Source organism: Dromiciops gliroides, chromosome 5 (assembly GCF_019393635.1).
Source record: "Dromiciops gliroides isolate mDroGli1 chromosome 5, mDroGli1.pri, whole genome shotgun sequence".
NCBI lineage: Eukaryota > Metazoa > Chordata > Mammalia > Microbiotheria > Microbiotheriidae > Dromiciops > Dromiciops gliroides.
This window is the reverse complement of record NC_057865.1, coordinates 223,109,826-223,121,294: the sequence shown is the minus strand read 5'-3', so window position 1 is coordinate 223,121,294 and position 11,469 is coordinate 223,109,826.

Genomic DNA, 11,469 nt, shown 5'->3' with positions numbered 1-11,469 from the left:
CGTCGGGAGGCATAAAACCCTCAAATAACAATTAATTCTTTACACCTTCTAGGTGCAAAGTATTGGGCTAGGTGTTAAGAATATAAAGAGAAACAAAAACATCACCCCCAGCCCTCACAGAACTTGTTTAAAATCTACTCAGTTGTTTGAGGAAGTGAGGGAGATTATACACTTGCACAAAGAAATATACAAGGTAAATTGGAGAAGAGGAAAGGAGAGTGACAGAGACACGTATCTAGGAAATTTTGAGGAGGGAAGAAGAGGAACACCATCATTTTCAGCTGGTAGGGATCATTGAGCACTTCACAGAGAGGACAGCTGGCTAAAGTCAACTTTAAGTCTTCTGTTCAGAATGTTACATGCACTCTCCACATTCCCTCTTAAACCATCACAGTTATGGCAGTGAAATTTAGGTGATTTGTCATGATCTTTGAATAATAATAGTAACTGATGCTTATCTAGTATTTAAAGGTTGGCAAAGCTCGGCACCTGTATCATCTCATTTTATCGTCACAATAACCCTATGAGGTAGCTGCGATTACTATTCCCATTTTACTGATGAGGAACCTGAAGTGAAGGGAGGGGAAATTATTTGCCCAAGATCGTGTAGCTAGTAAGTGGAGCAGCCAGGGCTAGAACCCAGGCTTTATAAAGCAAGAATTTCAGCTGTTTCCACACATCTCAATGGAATCAATCACTCAGTCAACGAGTATTGAATGTTGTTTGTCCTTCATTTGAGAAAGGACCAATGACATCACAGGGTGATGTCTTGATTTGACCATAAATTGAATTTAAGTGAGGCAGAGTTGCACAGTTATCAGCCTTACTTTCCCTTCCAGCGTCATTGAAGTCCAGTGGCAAGATAAAAGTCAGGATTACTGGCAATGGCCTAGGATGCAGTAGGTGATCTTGGTGTCTTCTATGTCTGATCAAGCTCTACGTGCTTCACTGCACCTATTTCAACCACCTTCCTGGATGTTGGAACAAATTATTCTCATTTGCTCATTATGCCACAGGAAGTCTTCACATACTTCAAGTGGACATCCCCCAGCTCACCCATGGATTTGAGGCCTGTTGATATAATGGCTACTCTCAATGAGCTTACATTCTAACGAAGGAGACAGTAGGCATCTATACAAAATATAGATAGCCTAAATATAAAGATAATGGATACAGTTATAAACAAAGTATTTAAACGGAAGGCAGTGGAGGACATTGGGGGAACCAAGAGAGCCTTTATATAAATGGTGCCTGAGCTGCATCTTAAAAAAAGTTGAGGGGTTCTTTGAGGTGGCGTTAGAGGAGTGTGATCTGATCTAGCACAGAGGTGGGGAGGGAGAGAAAGTGCCCATTCTGAGGAAGAGAGAGAGGGTGAATTTTGACAGATTGCAGAGTGAGAGAGAGGGAGTAATTTCCAATGAGCCTGGAAAGATAGGCTGGGGCCAGGTTCTTTAGGGCTTTAATTGCTAAATAAAGTGACTTAACATTGTATCCCTGAGGCAATAGGAAGACACTATAGTTCATTGGATGGAGGAGTTATATGGTTAGATCTACATTAAAAGGAAAATTACTTTGCCTGAAACAAGGATGCAAGGAGGTTTGAGGCAGGATACTAATTAGGAAGCTGGTGCAAAAGTCTAGAAGAGATAAGGGTCTGAACTAAGGTTGTAGGTGTGTGAATGGAGAGAAAGAGGTGAGGCTGAGAAGACCTGATGCAACTTCTTGGTGGCCCATAGCTCAGCCCTGGAACAGGCTCTCAAGGGTGGTGTAGGAAGTAAAGACAGGCCCTGCTGCCTGAAGGCAAGGAGCTGGAGGAGATGGCCTCTGAAAGGTTTTCCCTTGCTCTCTGATTCTCTGCTTTCTCTCCACACATCTCAGTCCTAAGAAGAGTTCCAATAGCTCTCTTCCTTTGGTAATTCTGTCGAGACTGCATCGCTCTGTCTGTGTAATGGAATCTCCCAAACTGGGTATCCTGGTCCCTTTCCTTGCTCCTCATCACATTCTCCCCCCTTCTTCTCTCCCCGCTCCCTCCCTTTCCATATTCTGGCTGCTCCCGGCTGCTGTCCTCTTTCCTTGGGAAGACAGGGTTCTTGGAACAGCTGCAGACCACAGTCCCGGAGGGCAGCTGCAGCTCAGAAACAGGGCAGCATGGTTCAGCAATGCTCCATAACAGAAGAGATTTGCTGCATTCCCCCCTCCCCGCCAACACAGTCCCTAAAAATCTTGGTCAGTTCATGCCAAATGTGGGCCTGGTATCAGCTCCCTCTCCACTTCCCTCTTCTGTCTGACCATGGTGTCTCTGCTCAGACCAAACTTCACTCAGTCTCCAAATGGGTCACCCAGTCTGGCCCACAGCCCCCTTATTCTTTTCCTAATCTTACATCAAGTGTTCTGTTGCTTTAATATCCAGGGATCATGGCCACCTCTATGCTGCTCTTTCCCTAGACCAGGCTGACAAAATCTCTCTTGGAAATGAGAGGTTGAAATCTTCCTCTACCAATCATGCTGGCTTCTGATCTCTTTTTATCATTCAAAAAGTTTTCCCCAAAACTAAGCTGTCTTTCAGATTGTAGCATATGTCCTCCAACTGTGACCCAGGAGCTTGGAAGTCATCTGGATTTCGGTCTGGTACAAGGGGAATGAATATGTGGATTCTGTCTTTTTCAGGAATATGGAGACTTAAGAGAGGGGGGGAGTTTTTTTAAATCAAAAACCCTCTTTTTTTCCATTGTCATTTCAGTTTCCTCAGTCTCCCCACTTAGTCTTTTTTGTCTCTTGGATTTTTTTTTCCTTTTTATGTTTCTGCTTTTTTTGGTCTTTTTTGTATGTCTCTATTTCTCTCTGAGTCTCTCAGTATTTTACTCTGGTGTCTTTGTTTGCATGACACCTGACAAAGAAGTAAAGATAGAATAATTCACTTGTCTGGAGGCTTTCCAAATATCCACATTTTGATGATGTATGGGCCAAAAAAAAGAAAAAGAAAGAAAAATTAAAATAAATTTGTTTGGCTTTGATCCATTTGTTTGATGTTTTACAAATATAGTCTTATTGAGGGTGCTCTCTGGCTCTGTTCATCCTTCATCCTGTGACTCTCTCTGTTTCTGTCATTTCTTCTACCTCTTTCCTTTGCTCCTTTGCTCCTCTCTGGAGCTCAGATTTTCTTCATTCCTCTTTCCCTCCACCAAAACCCGTGGTTTAGAAAGGCTTCTTGAGACCCCTTCACTCAGCCTCAATACCTCTAATATCCATGCAAGTGAATAAACTGCTGTCTTGAGATCTTAGAGAATGAGAGATAGGAGATGTGTCAGTTGCTCCTGGAACATAAGCCACACCTGAACTCCTCACCCCACCCCCCTCTACCCCCAAACAGCTCATAAAACCCCCAGTCATCTCTCCATCTGCCTGCCTTCCCCACAAAACTCACTGGGCAAAGATTAGATAATGTTGCCATTCCCATTGGCAGTGCCCGGGGAATTGACACAAAAGAGCCACTGCTGGCAGGCTGGCAGCAGACGGGATGGGCTTCGAGGGAGCCCTGGGATCTCTCCAGAAGGCAGAGAGCTGATTTCAGGCTGTGCCCAGGCATCAGAGGGCAAACCCACGTGCCTGCACAACCTAGCCTTACCTGATCCCAAGGCTGAACTCTCCAGTTAGATAAGGGTATGTTTTTGGCAACAAGACAGCAGAGAGGGTGGATTCCCACTCTATCTTACCAATTCTATCAAAAACAAACTCGGTAGGGATAATAATGATAGAGGCAGCTGGGTGGCTGGCCCTGGAGTCAGGAAAATGTGAATTCATACTTTGATGTCTGATATTTATTTACTAGCTGTGTGACCCTGGGCAAGTCATTTAACCTCAGTTTCCTCAACTGTAAAATTGAGATATAATAACACCTACCTCCCAGGGTTGTTGTGAGGATAAAGTGATATAATTATTTATAATGTAATTTGAAAGTCTAAAAGTGCTATGCGAGGATGATAATTATATCTTACACGTACTATTGTTTTCAGTTGTGTCCAACTCTTCCAGACACTGTTTGGGGTTTTCTTGGCAAATATACTGGAGTGGTTTGCCATTTCCTTCTCCAGCTCATTTTACAGATAGAGAAACTGAGGCAAACAGGGTGAAGTGACTTGCCTGGGGCTGCCCAGCTAGCAAGTGTCTGAAGCCAGATTTGAACTCAGGAAGATGAATCTTCCTGACTTTGAACCTGGCATTCTATCTACTGCATCATCTAGCTGCCACTACCTTACATTTGTTTTTGGCAACTTTACAATTTTAGGTCCCTCACAATATCACCTTCACGATCTTCACAATGGCCTTGTGGAGTATAGAGGGTGGCTAATATTGTTCTGTTTTACAAAGAAAGAAAACAGAAACTCTACTAAGAGTCTAACTAATCTGCTCAGTGTTGCACAGTTACCAAATGCCTGATCAAGGACTAGAGTCCAGATCTTGCCACACTTCTAACACTTATATCTTGACTTAAGGGATCAGAAAACAAAAACAGGAAGCAAAATTTAATTCTCTTTATTCTTTGGGGAGGGATGACACAATAGTACAAATAATTCAAAACAAAATATAATTTAAAAATCATTTCTATTTTGTTTTGCAATACATTTACTCATTTTTTTCTCAGATGAATTTTACCTTTCTGATGATGTTTTTCTCAGGGTAAAATTGAAATGAGTCTGCATTTGCTTAGCACCTACCACACAAGGGTGGTAAAGGAGAGAGACTCAGAAGCAAGAAAGTCCTGAAAATGTCTTATTTTCTTAATATTGGCATCTTGCGGATCTGTATTTCTTCTTATCGCTCAGATGAATTAGATGTAATTCATTCAAACGACTTTGTCCTTTTCTGGACAAGCACCATAAAATGTCTGGGACAATGTGATCCAGCAGAAAATACCCTTTATTGGGAGTTGGTAGACCTAGTTACAAGTCTAGTTCTGCCACTTAATAGCCCAGGGATGTCTCTGAGTCTCAATTTTCTCCCACACAAAAAATGGGGCTAATGATTGTTGCATTATCTACCCCACAGTTTCAAGTGAGGAAAAACACTTTTCTTCATTCCTAGATTCCTAGGAATCAGAGCCAGAAGAGACCCTAAAGACTATCAAATCCAAACTCCCTCAGAGGAGCTAAGCCATCCAAGGTCACATGGCAGCAAGTGGTGAAGTTGGAAGTGGATGCCAGTCTTCTGATGCCAAGGTTAATGCTTTCTGTCTGGGCTTTCTGAAGCATCAATACTACGTGGGACAACAAGGATTACAGTGTTCCACCAGGGGTTTGCTAAGACATAGGTGAATATGGAACAGAATTCTGGTTAAGGTGGGCTTTGATTGAAGATTTAGTTAGGAAAATTCTGGAAGGAGGCTTCAATCATCAGGCAGTCTTGTCTCTGGCTGTGTTGAGGGAGAAGTAAGGGGTATCTCTGAAGAGGAAGTCAGAGAAGAAACTGCAACCATATGTATTTATTATAACAATTGATGACTTTTTAGGTACCTACTGTGTTCCAGGAACCATCCTAGACACTGGGGATGCAAGTACTGAGAATGAAATAATCCCTAGAAGCAAGGAACTTCTAATTTAAATTTTTTTTTCTTTTGGCTGGGCGGTTGGGGTTAAGTGACTTGCCCAGGGTCACACAGCTAGTAAGTGTTAAGTGTCTGAGGCTGGATTTGAAATCAGGATCTCCTGAATTCAGGGCCAGTGCTCTATGCACTGAGCCACCTAGCTGCTCCCAGCAAGGAACTTTTTATGATTTACCTGCAGACTATCCATTCTTATCTAATTGGAACTTTACCAATCCTGCAGCTACTACTATTACCACCACCACTACCACTAATACTGCTGTTGCTATTACTACTACCACCACTCCCACCACTCCCACCACTCCCACTGCCACTGCCACTGCTACTACTACTGCTAATAATAATAAGCATTTATTTATATAGCACCTACTATGTACCAGACACTATTCTGAGCTCTTTACCCTATCTCATTTGGTCTTCACAACAACCTTGTGAGATAGGAGCTATTATTATCATTTTATAATTAAGGTAACTGAGACAGAGATTAAGTGACTTGCCCAAAATCACACAGCTAGTGTCTGAAGTTATATTTCAACTCCAGTCTTCCTGACTCTGACAGCTAGGTGGCACAGTGGACAGAGTGCCAGGCTTAGCATCATGAAGACTCATCTTCATGAGTTCTAATCTGTCCTCAGATGCTTACTAGCTATGTGAGCCTGGGCATGTCACTTAACCCTGTTTGCCTCAGTTTCCTCATCTGTAAAATGAGCTGGAGAAGGAAATGGCAAACCACTGCAGTATCTTTGCCAAGAAAATCCCAAATTGGGTCATGGAGATTTGGACATGACCAAAACAACTAAACAACAACAACAACAACAACAATAACAAAAGGAGGTTATCTTTTCTACCCCCAAAACCTGCACAGGGGAACCTTCAATTAGCCTCTGCTTGAAGATATATTATGGAAAGGTACCCCTTCCTCCAGAGTACCCAGCTTTATTTGGGGACAGTTCTAATCGTTTAGAAGTTTCTTTTCTTTACACAAAGCCAAAAGCTGCCTCAATGCACCTCCTTCCCATTGTGCTAAGTTCTGCCCTCTGGGTCCATTATTTTGAATACATTATTATTATAGCTTGAGCACATCGTTTCCTAAATTATTCTTTGGTTCATTGTGACTGTACTGAGCTGACCCACTTATCACCCCACACCTGATGTATAATCAGATGCACATTATCATGGCTGTTGATCTAATCCCCAGAGGCCAATGTGCCACCTCTACTCATCTGCTCTATTGTTTCCCCCGGTACCACACGTTTTTCCTCCATCCATTGCCAACCACATTTCCCTCACTTGGCCTCAGTGCTTTGCAGCAGCTGTTATATCCTGAGTCACCAGTTACCTGGGGTAGCCCCAAATTATGCCCCATAACCTTGCCTAACCAGATGCAGGAATTTAGCAAAGTACACTGAAAAGATACCCTGAATGTGGATCCCAGAAGATCTGAGTGTAAATCCTAGCTCAGCTACTTGCTGCTGTGTGGTTGTGGACAACTCTCTGAACCTCTGTTTCTTCATCTGGAAAACTGAAGTAGTTAGGTCTGCCTTACTTGCTTCACAGAACTGCTATGAAGTCCAGATGAGATTATGTACAGGAAAACATTTTGTAATCCTATTGTGCCATAAAAATATAAGAGGTTTAATGAAACCTCTGAAGTTCATTTTGACTCTATAAGCAGTAGAGAGACAATGGAGAAAAATAGGGACTGGACCTTGGAACAGTGATTTCTTTGGTACAGAGAATGCCCAGGTATGAAAATTCCCTCTACCAATGGAAGCTAGCACAGAATCTTCTCTGAAAGTTACAGTTTTAGAATGGGTGGGAGTGGGTGAGTGTTGAAAGGTTAAATGACTTGCCAGGGTCATACAGACAGCAAGTATCAGAAGTGAGACATCTAGACCCTAGTTTCTTTTTTTTTTTCTTTTCTTTTTTTTTTTTGGTAAGGCAATTGGGGTTAAGTGACTTGGCCAGGGTCACACAGCTAATAAGTGTTAAGTGTCTGAGGCCAAATTTGAACTCAGGTCCTCCTGAATCCAGGGCCGGTGCTCTATCCACTGCATCACCTAGCTGCCCCCAAGACCCTAGTTTCTTTTTTTTTTCTTTTTTTGTGGGGGCAATGAGGGTTTAATGACTTGCCTAGGGTCACACAGCTAAGGGTCAAGTGTCTGAGGCCAAATTTGAACTCAGGTCCTCCTGAATCCAGGGCTGGTGCTTTGTCCACTGTGCCACCTAGCTGCCCCCAAGACCCTAGTTTCTTAACCTATAGATCAAGACCTCATATGGGATCATGTAACTGAACATGGGGGTTCTGAAAAATTTGGCAAGGGTAAAAGGTTATATATATATATATAAACCTGGGGTAACATAAAAATTTCTCAGGAAATTGAGAGTAGAAAAAGTTTAAGAAGCCATGATCATGAAAGATCTAGGTCTTCCTGGTTTTGAGGTACAACTCAAGGACAGGTCTTCTTAACTTGAAGTACATACATGGATTAGTCGGCTTTAAAAATATATATATTTCGATAAAATCTTTAAAAATGAAATGTTAAAAATTGCTTTACATGCAATTTGGAAAAATAAGATATTATTAAGATAGATGATAGATAGGTATGTAGATAGATACATAGGTAGATATATAGATAGATGATAGATAGATAGATAGATAGATAGAGATATATTAGATATATAGGTAGATAGATTAACTAGATAACCTAGAGAGGTAGATAACTATTTCAATATGTCTGGTTTCTTCTATAATCCTATTTTGTTTTAAGCATTAGAAACATTGTTTTGAGAAGGTGTTCATAGAGTTGCCAGGCTTCCAAATCAGACTAAATGGTTTGAATTTCTAAAATTCTCTAGAATTCTTTCAAAAAAATCTCTAGAGCTGATTGGTTGAGGTGTTGGGGTAAAACAGTCAGCCAGTTCATGGGACACTGACTTGCTCTGTAACCATTTTTTTTTTTTTTAGTGAGGCAATTGGGGTTAAGTGACTTGCCCAGGGTCATATAGCTAGTAAGTGTTAAGTGTCTGAGGCCAGATTTGAACCCAGGTCCTCCTGACTCCAGGGCCAGTGCTCTATCCACTGCGCCACCTAGCTGCCCCCGCTCTATAACCTTAAAGAATTCTTTCTCCTTTCTCATTCTTAATTTCTCCATCAGTCATCAACACTTTCCCTCCCTCTCTCTAATACACATGAAGATACCATCTAAAAATATGGTGAGAATTTTTTTTTAAGTGGGAGGAGGGGAGTGTTGAGAGAGAAAAGTTTTAGATGATGACAATATGTGACTTTTATGTAGAGATCTGAGGTTTTCAAAGATTGGTCTCTACATTTTTATATTTGAGTCTTACAACAATCCTGGAAGGTAGTAAGAATACTAACAATACCTACCCTTTTAATGCCACTTTTAAGATTTACAAAGCACTTTCTATATGTTACCTCATTTGGAATAATCCCATGAAGTAGGTGCTATTATTAATCCCATTCCCAGAAGCAACTAGATGCCAAGCACTGGGCCTAAGGTCAGGAAGACTGGAGTCCAAATCCAACTTCAGACATTTACTAGCTATGTGACCCTGGGCAAGACACTTAATATATTTGCCTCAGTTTCCTTAACTGTAAAATGGGGATAATAACAGCACCTACTGTGAAATGTGTTCTTGGGCCCCTGCCATATCAATTGGCAACACCAAGTAGGTTCCACCAAGTCTTCCTGTGTACTTCTGTCATGGAACATGTTAATCTACCCTGACTGCATGGTTCTACCCCTATTTTCTTCCCAGTTGAATTCAGGAATATAGGGAATAGAAGGAAGGAAGGAAGAAAAAAGGGAGAGAATAAGGGAGGGATGGAGCATTCACAAACTGACAAACCACATTTAACAAGATTCACACCTTTATTCATATTATCAAAGGGGTAATACATTGGCTTTTGGCTTTTGATACCCAGAAGGACTCTTCAAAAGTCATGTGACAGGGTCCATCTAAATTCTATAACATTCCCCAAATCCAAATTTTCTACAAAATCCCTGTGCAGAATTACTGGGCAGAGGACACTGGTCCTGCCCCACTAGCATGTGAAAACAGATTTCAAAAATATATCTGGCTCTTCTTAGTAGGAAAACACAAGAAAACAATTAGCTTGCATAGCCATTCACATTATTGCTGCTTTGTATAAAATAGCTTGGGGTGGGAAATTTGGCATTACCTGACGACCCCTCCCCCCAACCCAGGATCACCCTACTAAGGTCATGAGCCATCTTCCAGCTAAGGTCCCAGCTACTCTATTGATTGGCACTGAATGCCACACCTGCAGAATCTGAAAAATGGGCACAAGAGGAAGGGGAATAATAAATTAAATAAATAACATCTAATAAATAAGCAGAATATTACACATTATACATAAACCTAAACACAAATGCAGCCAACCTTTCAGAGCAATATTCATCTGGGGCAAGGAGAAAAGACAATGGTGGACATGACATCAGTCTTCAAATATCTGAAGGACTGTTGTTATGTGGAAGATTAAATTTGTTCTACCTGACTGCAGAGGACAGAATAAGAAGCAATAGGTGAAGGGCACAAGGTGGCAGATTTTGAATCAATATAAGGAAAAATTTCCAGGAACTAAGTACTACCCCAAATGGCGTAGATTACCATGGGAAGTTGTGAATTTTTTTATTGCTCAAGGCTTCAAGTGAGCACTTTCAGGGCTGTTATAATCAGGAATCATGTTTTGGCTATGGGTTAGAAAAAAAAATTATCTCTGAAGTCCCTTCTAGTGCTGAGGTGCACTAAGATCCTAAGTAACAAGGTATAACAAGTGGGGACACCATATGTCATTCACTTTACTTCCTCCCTTCTGGGTTAATAGAATGACCTTGGGCTGGTCTTTTTCTGCAAGGCTGCATTAAAAGGTATTTGCAAATCCAGGGAACACATTCCACATTTTACACAAAGCTGAAAGAAAATAACTTAGGCTTGCAAGGGGATCAGTAAATGAGTGAAATAGATAAGGTACATATATTTCAGCAGGTGTTTTTTAAAAATGTGGCCTTTAGGAAATAGAATGCACATCAGTCTGACCTCGCTCACACACAGTGGCCCAGTTGGTGAGCAGGGTACCTCCTCTGTCATGATGGTTGGTGGCTGGAGTTCATTGGTGCTACGTGCTTCTTAAAGGTTAGCCCCTCCACACCATGGAACTCTTGTTCTAAAGACAAAGTATATTGGCAGCTTGGATTGGGCTGGTAAAGAAGTTCTCAGTTCTCAGGTCTTGGAAGAAAGGCCATTTCAGATGGACTAATAAAGATGGAAGTGACAAGGAATTGTGGGGAACAGGAGAGTAAACTGTTCACAGAGACGTATGAAATAAGGTTTCTGAATAGAAGAACCCATTGACTGGTCTTGAATTTCATTCTAATTCTACCATCCAAGCTGTAAATCAGCATATGCATTAACATAATCCTCACATCACCTTGTTCTGTTCTAGAAATTTAAAATAGTGCGGAGTGGAATGGAATTGGATGGAGAAGCAATGGCAAGTATTTTCCATGGGAAAACACAAGTTGGGCAACTAGGAAATGCTTTGTGTTATACTGCAAAGTGTGATGGCTGAGGGGACTAATATCATTTACTTAAGTCAAATGAAATGCACTTTCTCCTGGAGACCTCAATGGTCTGCAGGTACATTATGGAGAGAGCTGGCAAAAGTGGGAAAGAGGGTTGATGGTGACTGTTGAATTGTTCCCATCAGGATATTTTGTTGGTACCTAAATCCATCAGATTTCTATAAATCTCTGAAGGGAAGGGAATGTACTTTGATGACTTGTTCAATTCCTTTTTATCCAAGAGGTCTAGGGTTTGGATGA